The sequence below is a fragment of the Schistocerca cancellata genome, chromosome 2 (genome assembly GCF_023864275.1).
Source record: "Schistocerca cancellata isolate TAMUIC-IGC-003103 chromosome 2, iqSchCanc2.1, whole genome shotgun sequence".
Taxonomy (NCBI): Eukaryota; Metazoa; Arthropoda; class Insecta; order Orthoptera; family Acrididae; genus Schistocerca; species Schistocerca cancellata.
Window position 1 is genome coordinate 786,470,096 of NC_064627.1, and position 13,435 is coordinate 786,483,530.

The 13,435-nt window shown below is 49.6% G+C and overlaps 14 non-coding genes across 14 annotated transcripts; 9 read left to right on the forward strand and 5 right to left on the reverse strand.

Annotated features, from left to right (window-relative positions):
- Positions 1 to 1,316: 1,316 nt before the first annotated feature.
- On the forward strand, positions 1,317 to 1,388 carry Trnap-ugg (transfer RNA proline (anticodon UGG)). The gene has a single exon. It is a non-coding gene; the product is annotated as a tRNA-Pro (tRNA).
- A 603-nt stretch (positions 1,389 to 1,991) lies between these two features.
- On the reverse strand, positions 1,992 to 2,064 carry Trnav-uac (transfer RNA valine (anticodon UAC)). Its single transcript has one exon. It is a non-coding gene; the product is annotated as a tRNA-Val (tRNA).
- Positions 2,065 to 2,299: 235 nt separating this feature from the next.
- Positions 2,300 to 2,371, forward strand: Trnap-cgg (transfer RNA proline (anticodon CGG)). Its single transcript has one exon. It is a non-coding gene; the product is annotated as a tRNA-Pro (tRNA).
- A 1,632-nt stretch (positions 2,372 to 4,003) lies between these two features.
- On the forward strand, positions 4,004 to 4,075 carry Trnap-ugg (transfer RNA proline (anticodon UGG)). The gene has a single exon. It is a non-coding gene; the product is annotated as a tRNA-Pro (tRNA).
- A 603-nt stretch (positions 4,076 to 4,678) lies between these two features.
- Positions 4,679 to 4,751, reverse strand: Trnav-uac (transfer RNA valine (anticodon UAC)). Its single transcript has one exon. It is a non-coding gene; the product is annotated as a tRNA-Val (tRNA).
- Positions 4,752 to 4,986: 235 nt separating this feature from the next.
- On the forward strand, positions 4,987 to 5,058 carry Trnap-cgg (transfer RNA proline (anticodon CGG)). Its single transcript has one exon. It is a non-coding gene; the product is annotated as a tRNA-Pro (tRNA).
- Positions 5,059 to 6,690: 1,632 nt separating this feature from the next.
- Positions 6,691 to 6,762, forward strand: Trnap-ugg (transfer RNA proline (anticodon UGG)). The gene has a single exon. It is a non-coding gene; the product is annotated as a tRNA-Pro (tRNA).
- A 603-nt stretch (positions 6,763 to 7,365) lies between these two features.
- Positions 7,366 to 7,438, reverse strand: Trnav-uac (transfer RNA valine (anticodon UAC)). The gene has a single exon. It is a non-coding gene; the product is annotated as a tRNA-Val (tRNA).
- A 235-nt stretch (positions 7,439 to 7,673) lies between these two features.
- Positions 7,674 to 7,745, forward strand: Trnap-cgg (transfer RNA proline (anticodon CGG)). Its single transcript has one exon. It is a non-coding gene; the product is annotated as a tRNA-Pro (tRNA).
- A 1,632-nt stretch (positions 7,746 to 9,377) lies between these two features.
- Trnap-ugg (transfer RNA proline (anticodon UGG)) lies at positions 9,378 to 9,449 on the forward strand. Its single transcript has one exon. It is a non-coding gene; the product is annotated as a tRNA-Pro (tRNA).
- A 603-nt stretch (positions 9,450 to 10,052) lies between these two features.
- On the reverse strand, positions 10,053 to 10,125 carry Trnav-uac (transfer RNA valine (anticodon UAC)). Its single transcript has one exon. It is a non-coding gene; the product is annotated as a tRNA-Val (tRNA).
- Positions 10,126 to 10,360: 235 nt separating this feature from the next.
- On the forward strand, positions 10,361 to 10,432 carry Trnap-cgg (transfer RNA proline (anticodon CGG)). Its single transcript has one exon. It is a non-coding gene; the product is annotated as a tRNA-Pro (tRNA).
- Positions 10,433 to 12,064: 1,632 nt separating this feature from the next.
- Positions 12,065 to 12,136, forward strand: Trnap-ugg (transfer RNA proline (anticodon UGG)). The gene has a single exon. It is a non-coding gene; the product is annotated as a tRNA-Pro (tRNA).
- Positions 12,137 to 12,739: 603 nt separating this feature from the next.
- Positions 12,740 to 12,812, reverse strand: Trnav-uac (transfer RNA valine (anticodon UAC)). The gene has a single exon. It is a non-coding gene; the product is annotated as a tRNA-Val (tRNA).
- Between the last annotated feature and the right edge of the window lie 623 nt (positions 12,813 to 13,435).

Sequence of the window (13,435 nt, forward strand, 5' to 3'; positions counted from 1 at the left end):
CGATTCGCGCAGTCGTTATTGCAAAAGATGTCACCAAAGGCAATCGCTTCGTTAGCGGCACGGTGCCTGGGCTCGGCGGCAGCTCTACATGGAGGCACCAGCAGCCCAGCCAATCCGCCGCCGGCACCGGCGCGCCGCAGCGCAAGAAGCCGGCGCCCGCCCTGCAATGCCCCCCGTCGTTGCATATTCCACCCGCCTTATATCCTCCCCATGTCTGACTCACTACCCTAAATGACACTGCGGTCGACGTGCTTTTTACTATCGCTTTTGGAAGAACCAATGCGCATATTCTAGTGTCGAACCGGTATTGCAAATTTGGATTAAGCAAAAATTTATTGTGTGGTCGAGCGACACCCTCGGCTCGCTCTTCCTACATGATCGCTTCTTGCGAGGAATAATTACTAGCGTGCCGATGGCTTCAGAGTTGGTCTTCTCGAAGTTTTGCTTCCGCACTGCATTCCGCAATCTTTTCGTTATGAGCTTCGGTTTCCCGACTTCCTAGTGTTTAGTGCGTTTGGCTTCTCTTAACCCTTAGCCACCGCTTGCCGAAATTTCCACGCTGTCATATGTCGATCTGCAGAGCTCAATGAAGGCATCGCGGCCATTCCTGAGCTCATGGAACGGCCGAATCTGTAGTTGTTTCCAGATCTCTCCCACACAACGGCCTCCCAGTAGCTTGGATTACAGGAGTACGCCACTACTCCCAGCCGCAGGTTCACCTTTGAAAGCAGAATGACATGAGCTACGCGCAACTCCGATTGTTTTTTTGTTGTGTCTGGCCTACTTTGAAAGACTTTGTAGTCGATTTACTTACTACTATCGCTGTTGGAAACCAGGATACCACACAGTATTCTAGAGACGATCAGGCAATGAAAATTTAGAATAAGTAAAACAGTATCAAAAGAATTTGTGTGGTGGAGCAGCACATGCAATTTATGCTTCCTAGATAATCGTTACTGCATAGAATAATTCTTTTGTCTGCGGCGTCTTCAGTATCCGTCTTGTGGAAATTTTACTTGCAGTATATTGTGCAATCTTTTCGTTATGAGTTGGTGCTTGGTTTCCCGATGTTCTTTTGTTTAGTGCATTCGCCTTCTCTTAACCCTGAGAAACCACATACCGAAACTGAAGCACTGCCGGCTGTTCATAAGCAGTGTTCGATGAAGTTATTTCCCTTTTTATTCGTTGCCTTTAATATTCTTCTCATCATTGGTGAGTGCTGCCTGCAGAAAGCGTTTATCTTGCGAATTCACGTGAAAGTGTGTGTTCCCTGTGAGGTCCACTACTTGGGATTAACTTGACTGCTCCAGGCAGGTGGCTCGTTGGTCTAGGGGTATGATTCCTGCTTTGGGTGCAGGAGGTCCCGGGTTCAAATCCCGGACGAGCCCTGCCATTTTGACCGTGCTGAAGAGTAGGTGGAACTCAGCCCCGGTTGCAGCTCCTCAATGAAGAGTAGACGCCTGTTATAGCACGTGGATATAACAAGAATGCGGCACCAGTAAAGTACGTAGGTGGAATTCGGTAGAAACGCAGACGGTAATTTTGCATGCAACGGAAAGCAAGGTTGTCTTTGCGGAATATGTGCACCGTGAGTGGAGATTCAGCTTAACTGTGCGACAGTCTACCCTCATCTTACTAACGACGGCAACAACAAAGGTGTGGTGGCATGTAAGATTGAGAGTGGCTAAGAGTTTCTCATTATTAGTTAGCATCACACTTTGACAGAGCTGTGACAAGGCGAGTAGGGTGAGCTCAGGAAAGCCAGTAGCAAGCGCACTTGAAGTAGCCCTGAAGAACCGGATTATAAATTTTGCCAGCCATAATGGAGCTAGGGGCGTTCCCAGTTACCAAATACCGGTGCAATAAGAGAGCAACAGTATTTGACAGTAAAATGACGCCCTATCCGTCTAGCATACGACATTGCTTGTCTCTGCATACGCGGACGTGAGGTCATCTCGGAATGAAATCCGAAATATAGATTAAAATTGTTGTGTTCCCGCCCGGGATCGAACCGGGTACCTTCTGCGTGTAAAGCAGACGTGATAACCGCTACACCACGGAAACGACGGTTCTTTTCGTGTACCACCCGGAGACTCGTAATAGCAACAGTTTTTCTTCTGTGTTAGAAAGGGCATCGGCTACGAGCTCCCTCCGATTCGTGAAGTTCCTATAGTAAAAGACGTCGATGAAAACAATCCAACCGCGACAGACAGGGAGAACGCTGGGCGAGCTGCAGCCCTACAGGGTGAGACCATCAAAGGTGGCGTCATTCACATGCAGTGCGTTTTCGGAACGGACAGGCTCGTTGGTCTAGGGGTATGATTCCTGCTTCGGGTGCAGGAGGTCCCGCGTTCAAATCCCGGACGAGCCCTTGCGTTTTGTACAACGGTGTGGTAACAAATCGCATGGCGGCGGCTGTTTCGCGCATTTCCAGGCCTCCAAGTCAGCGCTAAAATCCGACAACCAGTTCTGAAACAGTTTCATGTTTCATTTGAGCCATGTGCACCCTGCTGGTGGAACGTTTGAAGTTGATTTAAGTGGTCACTGCAGAGATCGTAGCAAGTGTCTTGCTGAGTGCGACGGAAACGGGTTTCCGCCCGCAATCGAACCAGGGACCTTCTGCGTGTTAGGCACGGCGCCTGGGCTCGGCGGCAGCTGCTGCTCTTTCTTTCCTTACGAGATACCGTCGATTCGCGCAGTCGTTATTGCAAAAGATGTCACCAAAGGCAATCGCTTCGTTAGCGGCACGGTGCCTGGGCTCGGCGGCAGCTGTACATGGAGGCACCAGCAGCCCAGCCAATCCGCCGCCGGCACCGGCGCGCCGCAGCGCAAGAAGCCGGCGCCCGCCCTGCAATGCCCCCCGTCGTTGCATATTCCACCCGCCTTATATCCTCCCCATGTCTGACTCACTACCCTAAATGACACTGCGGTCGACGTGCTTTTTACTATCGCTTTTGGAAGAACCAATGCGCATATTCTAGTGTCGAACCGGTATTGCAAATTTGGATTAAGCAAAAATTTATTGTGTGGTCGAGCGACACCCTCGGCTCGCTCTTCCTACATGATCGCTTCTTGCGAGGAATAATTACTAGCGTGCCGATGGCTTCAGAGTTGGTCTTCTCGAAGTTTTGCTTCCGCACTGCATTCCGCAATCTTTTCGTTATGAGCTTCGGTTTCCCGACTTCCTAGTGTTTAGTGCGTTTGGCTTCTCTTAACCCTTAGCCACCGCTTGCCGAAATTTCCACGCTGTCATATGTCGATCTGCAGAGCTCAATGAAGGCATCGCGGCCATTCCTGAGCTCATGGAACGGCCGAATCTGTAGTTGTTTCCAGATCTCTCCCACACAACGGCCTCCCAGTAGCTTGGATTACAGGAGTACGCCACTACTCCCAGCCGCAGGTTCACCTTTGAAAGCAGAATGACATGAGCTACGCGCAACTCCGATTGTTTTTTTGTTGTGTCTGGCCTACTTTGAAAGACTTTGTAGTCGATTTACTTACTACTATCGCTGTTGGAAACCAGGATACCACACAGTATTCTAGAGACGATCAGGCAATGAAAATTTAGAATAAGTAAAACAGTATCAAAAGAATTTGTGTGGTGGAGCAGCACATGCAATTTATGCTTCCTAGATAATCGTTACTGCATAGAATAATTCTTTTGTCTGCGGCGTCTTCAGTATCCGTCTTGTGGAAATTTTACTTGCAGTATATTGTGCAATCTTTTCGTTATGAGTTGGTGCTTGGTTTCCCGATGTTCTTTTGTTTAGTGCATTCGCCTTCTCTTAACCCTGAGAAACCACATACCGAAACTGAAGCACTGCCGGCTGTTCATAAGCAGTGTTCGATGAAGTTATTTCCCTTTTTATTCGTTGCCTTTAATATTCTTCTCATCATTGGTGAGTGCTGCCTGCAGAAAGCGTTTATCTTGCGAATTCACGTGAAAGTGTGTGTTCCCTGTGAGGTCCACTACTTGGGATTAACTTGACTGCTCCAGGCAGGTGGCTCGTTGGTCTAGGGGTATGATTCCTGCTTTGGGTGCAGGAGGTCCCGGGTTCAAATCCCGGACGAGCCCTGCCATTTTGACCGTGCTGAAGAGTAGGTGGAACTCAGCCCCGGTTGCAGCTCCTCAATGAAGAGTAGACGCCTGTTATAGCACGTGGATATAACAAGAATGCGGCACCAGTAAAGTACGTAGGTGGAATTCGGTAGAAACGCAGACGGTAATTTTGCATGCAACGGAAAGCAAGGTTGTCTTTGCGGAATATGTGCACCGTGAGTGGAGATTCAGCTTAACTGTGCGACAGTCTACCCTCATCTTACTAACGACGGCAACAACAAAGGTGTGGTGGCATGTAAGATTGAGAGTGGCTAAGAGTTTCTCATTATTAGTTAGCATCACACTTTGACAGAGCTGTGACAAGGCGAGTAGGGTGAGCTCAGGAAAGCCAGTAGCAAGCGCACTTGAAGTAGCCCTGAAGAACCGGATTATAAATTTTGCCAGCCATAATGGAGCTAGGGGCGTTCCCAGTTACCAAATACCGGTGCAATAAGAGAGCAACAGTATTTGACAGTAAAATGACGCCCTATCCGTCTAGCATACGACATTGCTTGTCTCTGCATACGCGGACGTGAGGTCATCTCGGAATGAAATCCGAAATATAGATTAAAATTGTTGTGTTCCCGCCCGGGATCGAACCGGGGACCTTCTGCGTGTAAAGCAGACGTGATAACCGCTACACCACGGAAACGACGGTTCTTTTCGTGTACCACCCGGAGACTCGTAATAGCAACAGTTTTTCTTCTGTGTTAGAAAGGGCATCGGCTACGAGCTCCCTCCGATTCGTGAAGTTCCTATAGTAAAAGACGTCGATGAAAACAATCCAACCGCGACAGACAGGGAGAACGCTGGGCGAGCTGCAGCCCTACAGGGTGAGACCATCAAAGGTGGCGTCATTCACATGCAGTGCGTTTTCGGAACGGACAGGCTCGTTGGTCTAGGGGTATGATTCCTGCTTCGGGTGCAGGAGGTCCCGGGTTCAAATCCCGGACGAGCCCTTGCGTTTTGTACAACGGTGTGGTAACAAATCGCATGGCGGCGGCTGTTTCGCGCATTTCCAGGCCTCCAAGTCAGCGCTAAAATCCGACAACCAGTTCTGAAACAGTTTCATGTTTCATTTGAGCCATGTGCACCCTGCTGGTGGAACGTTTGAAGTTGATTTAAGTGGTCACTGCAGAGATCGTAGCAAGTGTCTTGCTGAGTGCGACGGAAACGGGTTTCCGCCCGCAATCGAACCAGGGACCTTCTGCGTGTTAGGCACGGCGCCTGGGCTCGGCGGCAGCTGCTGCTCTTTCTTTCCTTACGAGATACCGTCGATTCGCGCAGTCGTTATTGCAAAAGATGTCACCAAAGGCAATCGCTTCGTTAGCGGCACGGTGCCTGGGCTCGGCGGCAGCTCTACATGGAGGCACCAGCAGCCCAGCCAATCCGCCGCCGGCACCGGCGCGCCGCAGCGCAAGAAGCCGGCGCCCGCCCTGCAATGCCCCCCGTCGTTGCATATTCCACCCGCCTTATATCCTCCCCATGTCTGACTCACTACCCTAAATGACACTGCGGTCGACGTGCTTTTTACTATCGCTTTTGGAAGAACCAATGCGCATATTCTAGTGTCGAACCGGTATTGCAAATTTGGATTAAGCAAAAATTTATTGTGTGGTCGAGCGACACCCTCGGCTCGCTCTTCCTACATGATCGCTTCTTGCGAGGAATAATTACTAGCGTGCCGATGGCTTCAGAGTTGGTCTTCTCGAAGTTTTGCTTCCGCACTGCATTCCGCAATCTTTTCGTTATGAGCTTCGGTTTCCCGACTTCCTAGTGTTTAGTGCGTTTGGCTTCTCTTAACCCTTAGCCACCGCTTGCCGAAATTTCCACGCTGTCATATGTCGATCTGCAGAGCTCAATGAAGGCATCGCGGCCATTCCTGAGCTCATGGAACGGCCGAATCTGTAGTTGTTTCCAGATCTCTCCCACACAACGGCCTCCCAGTAGCTTGGATTACAGGAGTACGCCACTACTCCCAGCCGCAGGTTCACCTTTGAAAGCAGAATGACATGAGCTACGCGCAACTCCGATTGTTTTTTTGTTGTGTCTGGCCTACTTTGAAAGACTTTGTAGTCGATTTACTTACTACTATCGCTGTTGGAAACCAGGATACCACACAGTATTCTAGAGACGATCAGGCAATGAAAATTTAGAATAAGTAAAACAGTATCAAAAGAATTTGTGTGGTGGAGCAGCACATGCAATTTATGCTTCCTAGATAATCGTTACTGCATAGAATAATTCTTTTGTCTGCGGCGTCTTCAGTATCCGTCTTGTGGAAATTTTACTTGCAGTATATTGTGCAATCTTTTCGTTATGAGTTGGTGCTTGGTTTCCCGATGTTCTTTTGTTTAGTGCATTCGCCTTCTCTTAACCCTGAGAAACCACATACCGAAACTGAAGCACTGCCGGCTGTTCATAAGCAGTGTTCGATGAAGTTATTTCCCTTTTTATTCGTTGCCTTTAATATTCTTCTCATCATTGGTGAGTGCTGCCTGCAGAAAGCGTTTATCTTGCGAATTCACGTGAAAGTGTGTGTTCCCTGTGAGGTCCACTACTTGGGATTAACTTGACTGCTCCAGGCAGGTGGCTCGTTGGTCTAGGGGTATGATTCCTGCTTTGGGTGCAGGAGGTCCCGGGTTCAAATCCCGGACGAGCCCTGCCATTTTGACCGTGCTGAAGAGTAGGTGGAACTCAGCCCCGGTTGCAGCTCCTCAATGAAGAGTAGACGCCTGTTATAGCACGTGGATATAACAAGAATGCGGCACCAGTAAAGTACGTAGGTGGAATTCGGTAGAAACGCAGACGGTAATTTTGCATGCAACGGAAAGCAAGGTTGTCTTTGCGGAATATGTGCACCGTGAGTGGAGATTCAGCTTAACTGTGCGACAGTCTACCCTCATCTTACTAACGACGGCAACAACAAAGGTGTGGTGGCATGTAAGATTGAGAGTGGCTAAGAGTTTCTCATTATTAGTTAGCATCACACTTTGACAGAGCTGTGACAAGGCGAGTAGGGTGAGCTCAGGAAAGCCAGTAGCAAGCGCACTTGAAGTAGCCCTGAAGAACCGGATTATAAATTTTGCCAGCCATAATGGAGCTAGGGGCGTTCCCAGTTACCAAATACCGGTGCAATAAGAGAGCAACAGTATTTGACAGTAAAATGACGCCCTATCCGTCTAGCATACGACATTGCTTGTCTCTGCATACGCGGACGTGAGGTCATCTCGGAATGAAATCCGAAATATAGATTAAAATTGTTGTGTTCCCGCCCGGGATCGAACCGGGGACCTTCTGCGTGTAAAGCAGACGTGATAACCGCTACACCACGGAAACGACGGTTCTTTTCGTGTACCACCCGGAGACTCGTAATAGCAACAGTTTTTCTTCTGTGTTAGAAAGGGCATCGGCTACGAGCTCCCTCCGATTCGTGAAGTTCCTATAGTAAAAGACGTCGATGAAAACAATCCAACCGCGACAGACAGGGAGAACGCTGGGCGAGCTGCAGCCCTACAGGGTGAGACCATCAAAGGTGGCGTCATTCACATGCAGTGCGTTTTCGGAACGGACAGGCTCGTTGGTCTAGGGGTATGATTCCTGCTTCGGGTGCAGGAGGTCCCGGGTTCAAATCCCGGACGAGCCCTTGCGTTTTGTACAACGGTGTGGTAACAAATCGCATGGCGGCGGCTGTTTCGCGCATTTCCAGGCCTCCAAGTCAGCGCTAAAATCCGACAACCAGTTCTGAAACAGTTTCATGTTTCATTTGAGCCATGTGCACCCTGCTGGTGGAACGTTTGAAGTTGATTTAAGTGGTCACTGCAGAGATCGTAGCAAGTGTCTTGCTGAGTGCGACGGAAACGGGTTTCCGCCCGCAATCGAACCAGGGACCTTCTGCGTGTTAGGCACGGCGCCTGGGCTCGGCGGCAGCTGCTGCTCTTTCTTTCCTTACGAGATACCGTCGATTCGCGCAGTCGTTATTGCAAAAGATGTCACCAAAGGCAATCGCTTCGTTAGCGGCACGGTGCCTGGGCTCGGCGGCAGCTCTACATGGAGGCACCAGCAGCCCAGCCAATCCGCCGCCGGCACCGGCGCGCCGCAGCGCAAGAAGCCGGCGCCCGCCCTGCAATGCCCCCCGTCGTTGCATATTCCACCCGCCTTATATCCTCCCCATGTCTGACTCACTACCCTAAATGACACTGCGGTCGACGTGCTTTTTACTATCGCTTTTGGAAGAACCAATGCGCATATTCTAGTGTCGAACCGGTATTGCAAATTTGGATTAAGCAAAAATTTATTGTGTGGTCGAGCGACACCCTCGGCTCGCTCTTCCTACATGATCGCTTCTTGCGAGGAATAATTACTAGCGTGCCGATGGCTTCAGAGTTGGTCTTCTCGAAGTTTTGCTTCCGCACTGCATTCCGCAATCTTTTCGTTATGAGCTTCGGTTTCCCGACTTTCTAGTGTTTAGTGCGTTTGGCTTCTCTTAACCCTTAGCCACCGCTTGCCGAAATTTCCACGCTGTCATATGTCGATCTGCAGAGCTCAATGAAGGCATCGCGGCCATTCCTGAGCTCATGGAACGGCCGAATCTGTAGTTGTTTCCAGATCTCTCCCACACAACGGCCTCCCAGTAGCTTGGATTACAGGAGTACGCCACTACTCCCAGCCGCAGGTTCACCTTTGAAAGCAGAATGACATGAGCTACGCGCAACTCCGATTGTTTTTTTGTTGTGTCTGGCCTACTTTGAAAGACTTTGTAGTCGATTTACTTACTACTATCGCTGTTGGAAACCAGGATACCACACAGTATTCTAGAGACGATCAGGCAATGAAAATTTAGAATAAGTAAAACAGTATCAAAAGAATTTGTGTGGTGGAGCAGCACATGCAATTTATGCTTCCTAGATAATCGTTACTGCATAGAATAATTCTTTTGTCTGCGGCGTCTTCAGTATCCGTCTTGTGGAAATTTTACTTGCAGTATATTGTGCAATCTTTTCGTTATGAGTTGGTGCTTGGTTTCCCGATGTTCTTTTGTTTAGTGCATTCGCCTTCTCTTAACCCTGAGAAACCACATACCGAAACTGAAGCACTGCCGGCTGTTCATAAGCAGTGTTCGATGAAGTTATTTCCCTTTTTATTCGTTGCCTTTAATATTCTTCTCATCATTGGTGAGTGCTGCCTGCAGAAAGCGTTTATCTTGCGAATTCACGTGAAAGTGTGTGTTCCCTGTGAGGTCCACTACTTGGGATTAACTTGACTGCTCCAGGCAGGTGGCTCGTTGGTCTAGGGGTATGATTCCTGCTTTGGGTGCAGGAGGTCCCGGGTTCAAATCCCGGACGAGCCCTGCCATTTTGACCGTGCTGAAGAGTAGGTGGAACTCAGCCCCGGTTGCAGCTCCTCAATGAAGAGTAGACGCCTGTTATAGCACGTGGATATAACAAGAATGCGGCACCAGTAAAGTACGTAGGTGGAATTCGGTAGAAACGCAGACGGTAATTTTGCATGCAACGGAAAGCAAGGTTGTCTTTGCGGAATATGTGCACCGTGAGTGGAGATTCAGCTTAACTGTGCGACAGTCTACCCTCATCTTACTAACGACGGCAACAACAAAGGTGTGGTGGCATGTAAGATTGAGAGTGGCTAAGAGTTTCTCATTATTAGTTAGCATCACACTTTGACAGAGCTGTGACAAGGCGAGTAGGGTGAGCTCAGGAAAGCCAGTAGCAAGCGCACTTGAAGTAGCCCTGAAGAACCGGATTATAAATTTTGCCAGCCATAATGGAGCTAGGGGCGTTCCCAGTTACCAAATACCGGTGCAATAAGAGAGCAACAGTATTTGACAGTAAAATGACGCCCTATCCGTCTAGCATACGACATTGCTTGTCTCTGCATACGCGGACGTGAGGTCATCTCGGAATGAAATCCGAAATATAGATTAAAATTGTTGTGTTCCCGCCCGGGATCGAACCGGGTACCTTCTGCGTGTAAAGCAGACGTGATAACCGCTACACCACGGAAACGACGGTTCTTTTCGTGTACCACCCGGAGACTCGTAATAGCAACAGTTTTTCTTCTGTGTTAGAAAGGGCATCGGCTACGAGCTCCCTCCGATTCGTGAAGTTCCTATAGTAAAAGACGTCGATGAAAACAATCCAACCGCGACAGACAGGGAGAACGCTGGGCGAGCTGCAGCCCTACAGGGTGAGACCATCAAAGGTGGCGTCATTCACATGCAGTGCGTTTTCGGAACGGACAGGCTCGTTGGTCTAGGGGTATGATTCCTGCTTCGGGTGCAGGAGGTCCCGCGTTCAAATCCCGGACGAGCCCTTGCGTTTTGTACAACGGTGTGGTAACAAATCGCATGGCGGCGGCTGTTTCGCGCATTTCCAGGCCTCCAAGTCAGCGCTAAAATCCGACAACCAGTTCTGAAACAGTTTCATGTTTCATTTGAGCCATGTGCACCCTGCTGGTGGAACGTTTGAAGTTGATTTAAGTGGTCACTGCAGAGATCGTAGCAAGTGTCTTGCTGAGTGCGACGGAAACGGGTTTCCGCCCGCAATCGAACCAGGGACCTTCTGCGTGTTAGGCACGGCGCCTGGGCTCGGCGGCAGCTGCTGCTCTTTCTTTCCTTACGAGATACCGTCGATTCGCGCAGTCGTTATTGCAAAAGATGTCACCAAAGGCAATCGCTTCGTTAGCGGCACGGTGCCTGGGCTCGGCGGCAGCTCTACATGGAGGCACCAGCAGCCCAGCCAATCCGCCGCCGGCACCGGCGCGCCGCAGCGCAAGAAGCCGGCGCCCGCCCTGCAATGCCCCCCGTCGTTGCATATTCCACCCGCCTTATATCCTCCCCATGTCTGACTCACTACCCTAAATGACACTGCGGTCGACGTGCTTTTTACTATCGCTTTTGGAAGAACCAATGCGCATATTCTAGTGTCGAACCGGTATTGCAAATTTGGATTAAGCAAAAATTTATTGTGTGGTCGAGCGACACCCTCGGCTCGCTCTTCCTACATGATCGCTTCTTGCGAGGAATAATTACTAGCGTGCCGATGGCTTCAGAGTTGGTCTTCTCGAAGTTTTGCTTCCGCACTGCATTCCGCAATCTTTTCGTTATGAGCTTCGGTTTCCCGACTTTCTAGTGTTTAGTGCGTTTGGCTTCTCTTAACCCTTAGCCACCGCTTGCCGAAATTTCCACGCTGTCATATGTCGATCTGCAGAGCTCAATGAAGGCATCGCGGCCATTCCTGAGCTCATGGAACGGCCGAATCTGTAGTTGTTTCCAGATCTCTCCCACACAACGGCCTCCCAGTAGCTTGGATTACAGGAGTACGCCACTACTCCCAGCCGCAGGTTCACCTTTGAAAGCAGAATGACATGAGCTACGCGCAACTCCGATTGTTTTTTTGTTGTGTCTGGCCTACTTTGAAAGACTTTGTAGTCGATTTACTTACTACTATCGCTGTTGGAAACCAGGATACCACACAGTATTCTAGAGACGATCAGGCAATGAAAATTTAGAATAAGTAAAACAGTATCAAAAGAATTTGTGTGGTGGAGCAGCACATGCAATTTATGCTTCCTAGATAATCGTTACTGCATAGAATAATTCTTTTGTCTGCGGCGTCTTCAGTATCCGTCTTGTGGAAATTTTACTTGCAGTATATTGTGCAATCTTTTCGTTATGAGTTGGTGCTTGGTTTCCCGATGTTCTTTTGTTTAGTGCATTCGCCTTCTCTTAACCCTGAGAAACCACATACCGAAACTGAAGCACTGCCGGCTGTTCATAAGCAGTGTTCGATGAAGTTATTTCCCTTTTTATTCGTTGCCTTTAATATTCTTCTCATCATTGGTGAGTGCTGCCTGCAGAAAGCGTTTATCTTGCGAATTCACGTGAAAGTGTGTGTTCCCTGTGAGGTCCACTACTTGGGATTAGCTTGACTGCTCCAGGCAGGTGGCTCGTTGGTCTAGGGGTATGATTCCTGCTTTGGGTGCAGGAGGTCCCGGGTTCAAATCCCGGACGAGCCCTGCCATTTTGACCGTGCTGAAGAGTAGGTGGAACTCAGCCCCGGTTGCAGCTCCTCAATGAAGAGTAGACGCCTGTTATAGCACGTGGATATAACAAGAATGCGGCACCAGTAAAGTACGTAGGTGGAATTCGGTAGAAACGCAGACGGTAATTTTGCATGCAACGGAAAGCAAGGTTGTCTTTGCGGAATATGTGCACCGTGAGTGGAGATTCAGCTTAACTGTGCGACAGTCTACCCTCATCTTACTAACGACGGCAACAACAAAGGTGTGGTGGCATGTAAGATTGAGAGTGGCTAAGAGTTTCTCATTATTAGTTAGCATCACACTTTGACAGAGCTGTGACAAGGCGAGTAGGGTGAGCTCAGGAAAGCCAGTAGCAAGCGCACTTGAAGTAGCCCTGAAGAACCGGATTATAAATTTTGCCAGCCATAATGGAGCTAGGGGCGTTCCCAGTTACCAAATACCGGTGCAATAAGAGAGCAACAGTATTTGACAGTAAAATGACGCCCTATCCGTCTAGCATACGACATTGCTTGTCTCTGCATACGCGGACGTGAGGTCATCTCGGAATGAAATCCGAAATATAGATTAAAATTGTTGTGTTCCCGCCCGGGATCGAACCGGGGACCTTCTGCGTGTAAAGCAGACGTGATAACCGCTACACCACGGAAACGACGGTTCTTTTCGTGTACCACCCGGAGACTCGTAATAGCAACAGTTTTTCTTCTGTGTTAGAAAGGGCATCGGCTACGAGCTCCCTCCGATTCGTGAAGTTCCTATAGTAAAAGACGTCGATGAAAACAATCCAACCGCGACAGACAGGGAGAACGCTGGGCGAGCTGCAGCCCTACAGGGTGAGACCATCAAAGGTGGCGTCATTCACATGCAGTGCGTTTTCGGAACGGACAGGCTCGTTGGTCTAGGGGTATGGCGGCGGCTGTTTCGCGCATTTCCAGGCCTCCAAGTCAGCGCTAAAATCCGACAACCAGTTCTGAAACAGTTTCATGTTTCATTTGAGCCATGTGCACCCTGCTGGTGGAACGTTTGAAGTTGATTTAAGTGGTCACTGCAGAGATCGTAGCAAGTGTCTTGCTGAGTGCGACGGAAACGGGTTTCCGCCCGCAATCGAACCAGGTACCTTCTGCGTGTTAGGCACGGCGCCTGGGCTCGGCGGCAGCTGCTGCTCTTTCTTTCCTTACGAGATACCGTCGATTCGCGCAGTCGTTATTGCAAAAGATGTCACCAAAGGCAATCGCTTCGTTAGCGGCACGGTGCCTGGGCTCGGCGGCAGCTCTA